This window comes from Rhamphochromis sp. 'chilingali' (assembly GCF_963969265.1).
Source record: "Rhamphochromis sp. 'chilingali' genome assembly, chromosome: 1".
Taxonomy (NCBI): domain Eukaryota; kingdom Metazoa; phylum Chordata; class Actinopteri; order Cichliformes; family Cichlidae; genus Rhamphochromis; species Rhamphochromis sp. 'chilingali'.
In genome coordinates this window covers 60,999,706-61,009,474 of record NC_137929.1, presented here as the reverse complement: position 1 = coordinate 61,009,474, position 9,769 = coordinate 60,999,706, and the positions used below count along the sequence as shown (strand labels likewise).

The window sequence follows — 9,769 nt, the reverse complement described above, 5'->3', positions numbered from 1 at the left end:
TGATGATTTATGTTCAGTTTGTATTATTTAGTATAATATTTTTTTCTTTGTGCTTCTGAGTTTATCTTTGCTTCTAGTCCTTTGGTTCCTCATAATGTTAGTGTCTTTCTGCATTTCCTGTCTCAGGTTAGGTTTATGTTTGTATTCCCTGTGTTTTCTCCCTTCTTGTTCCATTGTCATCCCACTTGTCTTCTGTCTGTCTATCCTTAGCCCCAGGGTCAAGTTCACATGTCTTTGTCCTCGTCTCTGTGTTTGTTAATTCCAGTTTCAATCATTCATTTCATTTTGATAATCTCTCATCCGGCATCATCTTCAGTTTTGCTTCCTGTGTCACTTTACTCTGTAATGAGTCCCACTTGTTGGCCATCCTCTCCTGAGCCTGTGTGCATTTATGTCCTCAGTTTCCCTCGATTCCTTGTTGTGTCGTTCACTCAGGCTTTTCCCCCCTTGCCTGACTTGAGTTTTCAAGCTACAGCAATAAAGCTGCCGCACTTAGTTTAGCTTTTTGTCCTGCTCCTGCCGGACTTGACAATATCAAACGTACAAACTGAGAACAGTATCATTTTAGGAAACGTATTACTTCATTCATTCATTCATTCATTCATTCATTTATTTATTCATTTCCAGGCACAACAAATACCTATATTGAACATAAAATGCACAAACTTAATTTTAAGTTTGATGGCAGCCACACATCTAAAACAAAAGTTGGGATGAGGGCTTAATAAAGAATGGAAAAGGAAGTGAGAAAAAGAAAATGGGCCGGAGAACATTCTGTGTAATTACAGAGATGCCCCAAAGTCTCAAACCTCCCCTCATGTTTTTATATTTCATTAGGAAAATGGAAAAAAGGTGCACTGATTCATTGAAACATGTGGGAATACAGCTTGTACGGCAAAAAGAGAGTTTGTACAGTTATAACAAGCTACAATGTCAGTATTTTATTCTTCAGCAAAGCCTGAAATCTCTTTGGAGGCTTTCTTGTAAATTTCTTTCTTGCCTTTATTCTGAGCAGTAGTGTTATTTGTTTTGTTTTATTTTTTTTACATTGGCTGCTTTTTGTTTCATTTCCTGTCTAGTCCTTAAATCCTAGAATCCAGTCCCATGAATCATTAAAGCATAAAAACAGCTCCGAACACAAGCAATGAACCAGTGCTGAGGAGTGTCTGAAAGTCACGTTATAAGGAAGTAGGCAAAGATCCAGCAAACAGCTGACACAGGACCTGACTGTATACTGAAGCCTCATCAGAAATGGTCTCAGTAGAAAAATGTCTGCCAAGAAGTTGTCAAGGAAAAGGCTGAGGCACGCCAAACTACACAAGTAAAACATGGTAGAGGCTCCGTCATGGTTTGCATGGTTGCATTTTAGCCAGAGGGGTTGGAGGCCGTGTTAAAATTGATAGAATTATAAATGAATAAACATACGGGCGTTGTTTGAGCCACCATGTAATACCTTCTGCAAAGAAACAGCTTTATTTTTCAGCATGACAATGAACCTAAACATACTAACAATGCAATAAAATACCTGGACACTATCGGTCATGGACTGGCCTCCCCGGAACGCGGACCTCAGCTTTATTGAAGCAGTGTGGATCATCTTCACAGAGAACAGAACAAAAAGCAAAAAGCACTCAAAACACCTGGAGAACTATTCCTAAAGACGACTTAAAGAAATGACAAGAGATCTGATTAAGAGAGTTCAGGTTGTGCTGTAGAACAAAGGTGGGCACACCAAATATGGACTCTTAACCTGACTCTGGTTTTGCCTTTTATGCTTTTTCATTAATGTTTGGACACGTTTCCGTCACTGCTTTTATTTCTCATTTTCCACAAAATATAAAGACAGGAGGAGAGGCTCAGGACTCACATTGTTCATAAGTTTTCCAAACTATCATCAAGCACTTGGATGTTTGGCTGTAATCTTATCTTTTTACCTTCCTGTCATTGGTCCCATTGATGAGCACTGGGAGTTAACAGACAACGGTCGCACTGCTTTTATTCTCCTTTTATTTCAATTAACATACTTTTGATTCTTGATTGTAAACCTCAAACCCCTCCGGTCCAGCTCTCACAAAAACTTTATCAAAGAGGAAAAGCTCTCGTACAGATTTTTTTTCCTGTGATAAGCACGTTTGTTCTGGTGTTTTCATCAGGGGCCAAACAGGAAGCTGCAGCGACGCTCTCTACATGTTCAGATAAGTCAGACAGTCGGACCTCTATAAAACCTGACCTACGTTTAAAACAAGGCAGTTCTCAGACTGACAGCCGACCAAAGGAAGCAGATCCTTGAACCAACCAACCATGGTCCTCGCCCTTCTCTGCATGGATCTCAGCTACAGGTTGTTTTACGATCTGTGACAAAATTATAAAAAATTCTATTCAATCTGGGAATTAACATACTATAACTTAAGTGTGGCCTACAAAATGACTCAGAGCAATAAAATTTGTCCATCCTTCCAACCCGGTCAGGAAGATAAACATCCCAAAACAATGAACAGTCCCGGAGCTGAAGGACAAAAGCAATACACAGAATTATAAATGTGTCAAATGTTAAAAAATAGTCACGATTTGCATGCTTACTTAAGACCCTTCCTTAATAGAAACCACACCTAAACTAAGGCTACGTCCACACTAGCCCGGAGAGATCTGAAAACAGCGTTTTTGTCTGAAAATGCTCAGCGTCCCCACCATTGTTTTCATTCATTTTAACAGAGTTGTGCATCCACATTGAGCACAAGTATGAAATGCAAGGCCTGCCTCAGCTGCCTCGGCTCTTTGAAATGTTGCGGGAAAATGTTGAGGAAAAGCACCGAGGTTTTTAAATGGACTAACAATGAGATGGAGTTGTTGCTGCGAGTAACACAACAGTACAAAGTGGCAAAAGCGAGTGAGAATTAGAGAATTGGAAGAAAAGCTATCTGAAGCATGCACAAACTGATAGGGCTGTCAAAATTGAGAGCAAACAAAACAACTGCTGTATGATGCCCTCTGCTCTCTAAGTTTAATAGGTCACTTGACTGCATCACATGACTAAAATGTGTCATTGTTTTCAAAAAGTCTCCATTTTAGCTGTGCACACTGCGATGTGAAAGCACCGTTTTCAAATGTATGCGTTTTCGAGAGCCAAAACAGAGAGAAAACGGTGTTTTCAAACGAAAATGCATTAGTGTGGACATAGCCAAAGTCCTTGTTCTTATTTCTCTGCCTCACACACCTGATTTCATCTGAGCTCATCCTTTCACAGATCAAACAGGATCAGTTAGAGGTCAGAGGTCAACCACAGCAGTCTGTCATGTTTCACTGTTGGTCCTAAACCCACTCGGGGAGGTTTAATGTGGCGTTTTTCTGTCTCTGTAGGGCTACAGGATCTTTCTGTTATCTGGATTCACACTAACATTATCAGTCAGGAGAAAAACAATCACACGAACCTGATTAGCAACTCGCTAAGTTAATCCTGGATTTTCCCCGTTGATGGCAACATCTGACCAACCACAGCCATGGCGGCAGATGTTACAAAGGAAGATAAAATTACAATATCAGAAAAATATGAAGAGGTTAAACACACAATGAAGACTGAAACTAAAACCCCTGCTGTAGACAGATCAGCTGTGAGTGCTTTAAATGTTTATGCCAGTAAGATGGGAGAAGAGCTGCTATATCAATAAAGTTTAACCTGTTTGAAGCCTGGAAAGTTAACGGGCTCATCAATATCACATCTTAGATTAGATTAGATTTGGGGTTGCTGAGCACCCAGAGAGCTGCCCATCCAGTCAAGGTAAACTTTACTCGTCCCAATGAGACGTCTTCCCTGTCTCTGTCAGTCCCTGCATCCTTAAATGTCTCCAGTTGTCCCGAGTTCCCTCTGACTGCCTCCTTGGTGTAAACCCCTGTTCCTCCCTGTCCTCGTCGTCTGTTGTCTTCATCTCCATTGTCCGTCATCATAATTTTACCATCTCTGTGCAAGTCTGCAAATTTCTCTATTAAATCATAAGATTTAATAATCCTGATAATAATGACTTGCAGTAGTCAAAAGTGTTGATATTAAAACCTAAGAATTTCAGGAAGTTTGTTTTACAAATAAATAAAGCTCTGTGGTCTCTGTAGTTCACCATCTCCTAGTCTCCAACCTTTAACCTCTCTGCTCTGTGTTGTTTTGTCTTTTAGATCAAAAACCCACCACGGCTCATCACGGAGGACACACAGAGAATGGATCTCTAGTACTAATTGTTGGTCTGTCAATTTTTGCTGTGCTTCTTGTTACTGATTTTGTTGTTTTTCTGATCTACAGAAAACATAAAAAGAAGCAGAATCAGGATTCAGACCAGCCTCCTGTTGAATTGCAGCCTGTTTGAAATGTCTCAGAGTTTTTCTCCTGCTGCTGTTCAGACTCTCAGTGTTGTCAGTGAACATTCAGGTACAGACAGATGTTCTGATCATCCAGCAGACAGACATCAAACATGTCCAGAGTTGGTTTGACGTTAAATTTCCCTGATTATCATCAAACCTGTTCAGACTGTGTCAGTGTGTCTCTGTGCTGTCTGTCAGAGACTCTGTGAACTACAGTGTTTGTTCATCTTCACAGTTTTCATGCGATTTGTTGATGGGAATTTTTTTTGGCTTCCAGCTGCTCATCTTATTGTACTTTTCTGTAGCATAGGTTTTCCTATTTATGTCCTGTATTTGGAAATTACAGGATTTGTATTTTCAAACATTTTTTTTCTGTTGATAGAGATAAAAAAAAAAGTAACTTCAGCCTGTGAACACAAAATATTCAGTTTGTGAGTTCCTTTATATATTCCTATATAACTCATATTAAAACACATTCAAGTCTCACAGAGATGAAACTTAGAGAAACCTGCAGTGTACACTGTGGGTGTAGTTCAACACACAGTCAATCATTAGCTGGCTGCAGATAACTGGTTTCAGAAATGTGGTTATGGATGTCTGTTCAGCTGGGCTTTCTGCTCACACTCCTGCCTGCATTCACATTAAAAGGAGTGTTTTGCAAGTCATGTGACCCTTCCTCCACACAACAACAGTTGTTATCAGATGGTGATGAGAAATATTTTAACCACTTAGCACACTCTCGGTGCTGCTGTTTATTTCTAAGGTGACGGCTGCACATTAGAGCTGTGGATCTTTACACTGGACCCCTTTAAACATTAAACTTTATGTCCCACAGCCTGATAACAGAGATGTGTAAATCACTTCAGTCTGTCTCAGGTGAAATTAGTTTTATTGATTGAACAGCTTTACCTGGTGTTTGTTCTGTGTTCTGGTAACTGCATTTTTTGTGCATATGAGACTTGACAGCAGATTAGAATCAAGTACAACAATATTTATACATTCTCCAAATAACATATGCACATGTCCATAACATTAAGACCCACAGTTGGAGCTTTGTTTAGTGGTATATAGTGTTGTCTAGTGTGCGGCTTAACAAAGCAGAGAATCTCTGTCATGCTTAAAACCTGCTGCACATAAAAGAATCAGTGCAGTAGATGAACTTCTGATTTGTTGCTCTTTATCTGTACATGTTGGTGCTATTAACTTGGACGTGTGAGTCCAGAACAGTTCTGTTTGGTAACAATAAAGTCCATCAAATAAATAAGTGTCCAGATGGTGGTTAATTTTTTTTTAATGTGATTTTGTTCATTACTAACACTGGTGAGTGTAATCACATTACTGTTACTGTAATCACATTACTGTCATTTTATTATTGACAAAATATTAACGACATGTTGATGATCTGTTTATATCCATGTTAGTCTTTAAAGTCCAACATCTCCCTCTAGTGGCCATAAATAAACCATGTGGGAGCAAATACATTTATTCATTAACCAAACTACAAGATGTTGACACAAGGGGGCAATTGATGTCTCCATTAAACAGATGGATAATTGTTGGCATTCCTGGAGTGGCTTCATCTCAGGAGGTAGAGCAGATCACCCACTAATTATAAAGCTTGTGAACTGATCCCTTGATGCTCCAGTCTGCATGCCAAATATCCTTGGACAACATGTAGCTTGCCATCACCAGTGTGTGAATGTGTGTGTGAATGGGTGGATGACCGGATATGTAAAGCGCTTTGGGGTCCTTAGGGACTAGTAAAGCGCTATATAAATACAGGCCATTTACCATAAAAACTTTTTGTCTGATGCATCCATCAGTTTGAATGTTAGACAGAAAGCACTTAAGAGAGTAAAATTGTGGCATATAAGTACATATAAAAATTTACCACAAAAACTCAAATTATGTTGAAAAACTACTCAATGATACATTTTTTAGCTTTTCTAGATAAAAGATAAGATAAGAGATAAGATAAGATAGAACTTTATTAATCCCTCGGGTGGGTTCCTCTGGGAAATTCGATTTCCAAAAAAAGCACAGCACCGACAGAAGTTACAGAGTTACAGAATATTATATATATATATATATACACACACACACACACACACACACACACACATATATAAATACAGAGACAAATATAAATAAAATATACAAAGGGGATAAATAGAATAAATAGGAATAAAAATAAAAATACAAGTGAATTGCACATTTCAAGTATTGAGTCTATTGCACTGTTGACTATTTACAAAAAGTATTGCACAAGGTATTGTACAGTGAGGTGAAGAGGCACTACAGCTTAGTTGTTCCCCCCTCCTTTGTCCTCCTGTTTCCCCTCCCTCTCCCCTCCAGAGAGGAGTTAAACAGTCTGATGGCGTGTGGGACAAAGGAGTTTTTAAGTCTGTTAGTTCTTGTCTTGGGGAGAAGCAACCTGTCACTGAACAGACTCTTCTGGTTGTTAATGGCCGTGTGCAGAGGATGCCCAGCATTGTTCATAATGTCCATCAGTTTCTTTAATGTCCTTTTCTCTGCCACTGTCTATAAAAAAAAAGCTTCATGTTTGAATGTTTTTTTTAAGTTGTCTTTTCACAAAGAAAAAACGTAGCCCTCCACCTCTGTGTTTGAACCAATAGAAAAGCTGGTGCTCAGAGGAAGACGGCTTCACTTGGCACTGGACTGGATGATGCCGTCATTCACCTCCTACATGGTTCCCTCGCTCACCTGGAGACCGCTGGGAGCACTGTGAGAATCATGGTCTTTGATTTCTCCAGTGCCTTCAACACCATTCTTCCCACAGTCCTGAAGGACAAGCAGGAGTGGACCATCAGCGCACTACCTGGATTCTGGACTACCTCACCGACCGACCACAGTATGTGAGGACTCAGGGCTGTGTGTCGGACAGGGTCGTCTGCAGTACGGGGGCCCCACAGGGAACGGTTCTGGCTCCGTTCTTCTTCACCATCTACACTGCAGACTTCTCCCACAACTCCACCCAGTGCTTCCTGCAGAAGTTCTCTGATGACTCTGCAATAGTCGGCCTCGTCACTGATGGGGACGACAAGGAGTACAGAGACTTTGTGGACTGGTGCCAGCGGAACTACCTCCAGATCAACACTAATAAAACCAAGAAGCTGGTGGTAGACTTCCAGTGTGGTGAGTGAGGGAGAATGGTGGCTAAGCTGTCATCCCTGAGCAGCTCCTTCAGTGGCTGCAGCACCCTACTGGTGTTGGCCAGAGGGGCCGATGGTGCGATATGGCAGCCTCGCTTCTGTCAGTCTGCTCCAGCTGTGACTACCACTGTAACTTGCCTTCACCAGTGTGTGAATGTTAGAGTGAACGAATTGTAAAGCGCTTTGGGTGCCTAGAAAGCGCTATATACATGCAATCTTTTATTATCATCAAGAGCATTTCTTTAAACTCTGACAGATCAAAGACTGCTATATTTACTAAATATGAAAATATACTTAACCTTCCTGCCTTCTTGGGACCTTTTTGTGCCACTGCTATGTGTTAAATGGCTGCCATTTCCACTGTGTTCAGTGGAATATAACCAAACTTGCCACAGGATAGTTTTTACCTGTCAATGTTAATATTCCAGTGTGAATTCCTTAAATCAGCCTAAAATGGCTGAGCAGCAGAAATCCCCACACCCATCACCCTGGGGACCATTTTCTGCCCATTGACTTCCATTATAAACGCTATTTTTCAACCCCAAATTATCATCATATGATTTTATTTTTTCTTCTTTTCTTGGATGTCAATGAAGACTCAGGGCCTTGAAGTTTTAATTTTTAAATTGCAAAAAAAAATGCAAAAAAAATAATGGCAGGTCAAAATGTATGTTGGTGCCAATCTTTGGTCCATCTAAAGGCCTACTTATAATGACAATCACATATTACTTCAACTGGTTTTTTGTGGAAATATTTAGTTTCGTTTTTTGGTTTTTGGGGCTTATAACACAGGGCGCTCATGTAATAACACTGGGATTTGAAGGGTTAAAACAACGAAAATATAATTAAAACTTTACATGAATATTTCAGGGAGAAGTAGTTTTACAAGGTTGGCTAATTTAAAGTGGAATAAAATATGGATATATGGTCTTTTTATGGCGTGGCTGAGAATGGTCCCTAGGGTGATGGGTGTGAGTTTTTTAAAGGATGGCAGGAGGGTTAATAACTCACTTCTTTAATATTCTGTGCAATTAACTAACATTCGGTTCCTCACAGCTTCATTCAGCTGCTCTGAGGAACTGAATGTTAACCATTCAGTTTCTCCTTTATCTCACATTTGACTTCATGTTAAACTATTTTAACATGAAGTTAGAATAACCTGAGCAGTAAGTGAAAACACTCGGAGTGTTTCATATAAAGATTTGTGAGTGGCAGCAGTTTCAGGTCTGTTATCAGCTGTTCTGTCTGCAGTGACGTCCTCTGTGTGTGTTTTACTGTGCAGACGCTGATCCAGCTGCAGTTTACTCAGCAGTGAGAACTGAAGACGTCACTTATGGAAAAATCATCACAGACAAGAACAAACGATCACAGATAAGAGGTAAAGCTGCTCTTCTTCACTTCTGGATTAAAGCATCCCGAGGATGGTCATGTGATCTGTAACACTGGAGCAGCTCTTTCTCTTTTATTTGTGCCTTAAAGGTTGCACAACTAAAAGGATGAATTTGTTGTTAATGCGTCGTATAAAGAAGGCTGAACAGACCAAACAGTGTTTTCAGCCTCTCAAACTGTTCTTTAACACAATTTTAAAACCTTTTATTTTAATTTCTGCAAACAGAATTCAGTAAAACCGCAGCAGAAACTTCCTGTTGTTGGCTGCTCTCAGCCTGAAACTCTGCCTATGGTGCCAAAAACTAAGCACAAATTTAGAGGTGACCACGTTTTTGCTGTAGCTGCTCCGAAGTTGTGCAATGATCCTTCCATGTTAGCCATGTTGGCCTCATTGCTTTCTGAATTTAAAACGCTTCTTAAAGCACGTTTATGTGCTGATGCCTTTGGCACTCTTTTAAGAGGGTGACTCTATTTTATATGATTTTATTTTCTGTTTATGTTATTTATATATGAACAACATACATTTGTGAACCCTGGTTTATGTTAAAGTGCTTTATCAGTAAAGGTGTTATGGTATGAGTCTGACAACACTGATGAGAACATGTCGGCTTTCTTGCTTGTGGTTAGTGTGTCAGTCTGCACTGAGAGAAGATGGCGGCTTTGCTTTTAGCACAAAGGCATCACAGTTCTATCCTTTCACCGATTGGCTCACAGCAAAGGTGCTGAGAGGAGAAACTGTGAGAGAATGTGATTGGCTCACACAGAAAGATGGAGGCTGGATTCAAACCCAGCACCTTCTTCCAGTCAGACAACAGCATCACCATGCTGCCTCAGGGGGACGTCCACTAAATGGTTATAAT

The 9,769-nt window shown here is 40.1% G+C and overlaps 1 protein-coding gene across 1 annotated transcript in view; it reads right to left on the bottom strand.

Annotated features, from left to right (window-relative positions):
• The window catches only part of gp1ba (glycoprotein Ib platelet subunit alpha), a 205,788-nt gene that overhangs the window by 70,386 nt on the left and 125,633 nt on the right, over positions 1-9,769 (bottom strand). The gene's annotated exons all lie outside the window — the stretch shown is intronic.